This window comes from Triturus cristatus, chromosome 5_2, assembly GCF_964204655.1.
Source record: "Triturus cristatus chromosome 5_2, aTriCri1.1, whole genome shotgun sequence".
Taxonomy (NCBI): domain Eukaryota; kingdom Metazoa; phylum Chordata; class Amphibia; order Caudata; family Salamandridae; genus Triturus; species Triturus cristatus.
The window spans coordinates 618,429,789-618,434,671 of NC_140588.1; positions in this window are offsets into that span (position 1 = coordinate 618,429,789).

The window sequence follows — 4,883 nt, forward strand, 5'->3', positions numbered from 1 at the left end:
TTGCCCAATTCTATGCCCCATCATTGACCTCCTGCTTAAACTCTGTGCTTAGCTTGCTGCCCCTATTCTCCTTCCCCCTGCCCTCTGATGTCTTTGTGCATGCCCCTGCTCCATACTTTTTGCCCACCAGGTCCCATGGACCTGCCACTCCTATCTACTCTGAGTGTTCTGTTGAGCTGCCACTCCCCTCCCACCTGCCTAGCATTGTCAGATGACTGTAACCTGTCCCTGCCACCTCCACCCTGCCTGTCCACATGCCATGCCCCTATCCTCTTCCTCCTGTCCTACATGGTCCATTGTACTGCCACACCCTTCTGCCCTCCCTGGTCTGTTGTGCTGCAACTGCTCCTCCTGCCTGCCCCGTGTGGTCTGTTGTGAGGCCCCTTCCCCTGAACTTTCTTGTCTGTGCACAGGTCCTGACCCTCCCTTCTATCCTCCATCATCCTTTGTGCATGCCCCTGCACCCTCCTTCTTGCCCATCATAGCCATTGTGCTGCCACTAACCCTCCCACTTGCCATGCATGGTCTTCTGTGCTGCCATGGCCCCTCCCACCTTCCCTGTGTGGTCAGTTAGCTGCCCCTGACCCCCTCCCACCTTCCCTCCATGGTCTGTGTGTATGCCATCACAGTCTCACTGTTGCTCTTCATGGTGTGTCTTGCTTCTAGTGCCCATCCTGCCTGCCCTCCATGGCTATCTTGCTGCTCCTGCCCTGCCCCCTTGCCCCCAGCCTTCTGTTTACATGTGCAGACCCCTACTCCCTCCCTCCTGGCTTGTCTGTTCCATTGTAATGCCCCTGATCCGTCCCTCCTGCCCTTTATGGTCTGTTATGCTGCAGCTTTCTCTCCTGTCTGTCCATTATGGTCAGCTAGCTACCATTGCCTCTTGCCCCTCTGTTCTCTGTTGTCCATGTGCATGGTCCTGTCCCCTCCCTCTTGCTTTCTATGGATTGTTGTGCTGCACTCCCGTCCTGCCTGCCCTGTGTGGTGTATTGTGCTGCTGCAAACCCTGATGCCTGCCCTGCAGGGTCAGTTTGGTGCACCTCTCCATGTCCCTCCTGTCCTCTGTTATCCAAGTCCATGTCCCTATCCCATTTCCTTCAATGAACCAATGTACCATACTTGCGAACGTTTTGAACTTGGTAAGAGGGAGATTTTGAAAAAAAACTGGGGTATTGATTTTCCCCTTTGAGTTACATTGAAAAAGAGGAGATTGTAGACAGGAGAAGGATCAAATAAAGCCCATTTGAGCTTAAAAACATTGGACGTTTCCTGGCTGAATCGGGTCTGTTGGCATGTATGGTTGTACTACCATTGCCTCTTCCTTCTGCCCACAATGGTCTATTACATTGCCACAGCCTCTCTTGCAAGTCCTGTATTGTTGGTTTGTTGCCCCTGCCCCCCTTTCCACTGCCCTCCATAGTCTGTTGTGCTTCCACGGCCCTTCCTGCCTGCTCAGTGTAGTTAAATTGTTGCCTTTGCACCCTCCTACCTGCCTTCAATTTTCAGAGTCCGTGCCCCTGGCCTCTGCCTCTCAACAGTATCCTAATAAACAACTAGATTGCTAACATTCTATATTTATTACACAAGTGTGGAACGCCTGACATCATCTTGATGTAATCAAAACTGTAATACCTAGAGCATTTCCTTTAGAAATTACATATATGAGAGGGTCTTATTGGCATCAAAATTATGGTTAGTGCTCTAAAAGACTAAAATAAGGACATATTTTCTGAGTTTTCAAATAGCGACAAAGCACTTTTAAATTATTTGTTATCTTTATGTTTTTTTATCCAGTTGACCACTTGATTAAATGTTGCACTTAGGGGAGAGGATGTGGTGTTACTTCCAGAACTGCAGACTTTGCAACTGGGGAACCAGGTTGAAGTTTCTGCTTCAGCTCGACATTCTGTGATTCTGGTCAAATCACTTAGTCTCCCCATGTCTACAACCAAAATGAATTTGTTCTTGTGTGATGTCACCAATGCTCATGTAAAGCACTCCAATACCTGACAAGTCTGCACTATATAACACTGCAAAAACACAAAATAATAAGTGTTTTGCACACTTCTGTCATTGGGCTATATTTGGGCTACATCTGGGTGATTTTGGGCTACATTTGGGCTCTTTTGTCTCCGGTGGCCATCTTGGGAGATTTATTTGTTATGAAGTTTCCTAATTTCCTCATGTACTGCAGTCTCCTCAGTAGGAAATGCTTTCAGTTTTTTACTTTGATTCCATCATGAAGGTATTCAGATATGTCACACATTTGCCATAAATTCTGAATGTTAGCACTCTAGTTGCTCATTAGATCACTGTAGTAAAACTACTGTTCACCATGGAAGTCTGCTCCTGGTATTAAAAGTGCATGTTTCAGTCTGCATGTCAGAATTTTTTAATGAAATAGAAGAGGATTTGAGAAGTCACTCAAAATGTGCCCTCATTTTCTTTCTTCAGCATTAATTAATCATAATTTCTATGGCAAAATGAACCCCCTCATTGTGTTCCTTTTTAAATTAAATGTTTTAAGTGTTACCATTTTAATCCAAGCAAGATGGCTTCAGGTGTGCCATACTTTTGTCATAATGAAGACAGTAAGCGCTCTAGTTGTTTTTAAGACCATTCTGGGACATTCTGTCATTGGGCTATACTTGGGCTACATCTGGGTGATATTTGGGCTACATTTGGGCTCTTTTGTCTCTGGTGGCCATCTTGGGAGACTTATTTGCTATGAAGTTTCCTAATTTCCTCATTTACTGCAGTCTCCTCAGTAGGAAATACTTTCAGTTTTTTACTTTGATTCCATCAAGAAGGCATTCAGATGTGTCACACATTTGCCATAAATTCAGAATGTTAGCACTCTTTTTGCTCATTAGATCACTGTAGTAAAGCTACTGCTCACCAGGGAAAACTACTGCTGGTATTGAAAGTGCATGTTTCAGTCTGCATGTCAGAATTTTTTAATGAAATAGAAGAGGATTTGAGAAGTCACTCAAAATGTGCCCTAATTTTTCTTTCTGCAGCACTAATCATACTTTTTATGGAAAAATGAACCCCCTCATTTTGTTCCTTTTTAAATTAAATGTTTTAAGAGTTACCACTTTAATCCAAGCAAGATGGCTTCAGGTGTGCCATACGTTTATCATAAGTAGGACTGTTAGCGCTCTAGTAGTTCTTTGGAACACTCTGGGAAGCTGCAGTAGAACACAAAGGAATCAACTGACAGTCTCTGCCCTTGTTGGATGTACATGTTTTACTGAGAATGTCAGACTTCATTCTCACATGACTGAGAAAGATAATGTGAATTTACAGAAAATAAGATCTCAGTTTAGCTTATAGATCACCTTCCAAACCTCTGTGGTAAAAGCATGAGAAAATATTTTTCTCTCAATCATGATATCCCAGCAGAAGGCTTTTTCACATGGTGAAATCACCTTAGAACATACCACAATTCCTAAAATGAGTATGGTACCATCAACAAATGATTTATAATGTAACTAAAGTCTTAAAACCTTCTATTAACTGCAATGCTTTTTAATGAGGTGCTATCATGTATATTGGTCCCAAGATGGCTGCCAACACTTCTTGGATGAAGTGCTGACAGCCAATCAGATCTCAGGATGAGATGTGTGGTTAGGCTCCGCCCACATATATATATGCTTTTAAATGCCATTTTCTCAGGAAATACTGAACAGATTTACACCAGACCTGCAAAAGGCACTTCCTTGACCTTATGGCTACCTCTCTGCCAAATTTCAAGTAATTCTGTTCAGCCGTTCGGGCTGTAGCTGTGTCTAAAGGTCCTATGGAAAAATGCATGGGGAAAACGCGTTTTGGGACCCCCCTTTTTCTCGGCCCCTGCTTGACGAATCACCCCGAGACTTTCAGGGTAGGAGCTGAACGGAGCGCCCCATTAGTTTTGAAAATTTCGCGAGGATTCGTCAACCGGCGCCAGAGTTATTCAAAATAGAATTTTGAGATTTCCTATGGAAACTAGGTTGTAACTATCTACTGGCGACTGCCAGTAGATAATATATATATATATATATATATATATATATATATATATATATATAAATTCACTGAAAAAACCATAGGTTTCACACACGTTATAGTTAGGAAATAGCATTTAAAAAACCTTGCTAATTCACTGAAAAAACCATAGGTTTCACACATGTTATAGTTAGCTGGACATTTTACTGATAAAAAACCAATGAAATTCCCCCGTTATAGTTACTGTAGGCAACTATAACTCACGCGACCGCAATCCTCTGCTGATGCTAATACTGTATTTAGACACTTATTTGCCCATATCTTCTTCCATTAAATTTTAGCTATACATATATTACAAATATTTTTTTTTCATAAAGACACATATGTCATCAGCAGAGGATTACGGTCGCGTGAGTTATAGTTGCCTACAGTAACTATAACGGGGGAATTTCATTGGTTTTTTATCAGTAAAATGTCCAGCTAACTATAACATGTGTGAAACCTATGGTTTTTTCAGTGAATTAGCAAGGTTTTTTAAATGCTATTTCCTAACTATAACGTGTGTGAAACCTATGGTTTTTTCAGTGAATTTGTACGTTTTTTTAAATGCTAAGTTACTTTACGCCATTTGTGGCGTGCGCGCCCACTTAACGCAGTTCGTTCCGTGCACGGTTTTTATCAACTTTAATAAGCCCTGTACATTTGGTGGCCTTCGCCCACCAAAAGCACAGGGGGTGAGGTCAATGTGGATAGTGTTTTTTTTATTTCGATTTTATAATTTCATGTTGCCAAAATTACGTTTTTTTTCTCTATTAATAAGCCCTGCACATTTGGTGGCCTGCGGCCACCAAAAGCACAGGGGGTGGGGTAAGTGTGGATAGTGTTTTTTTTAT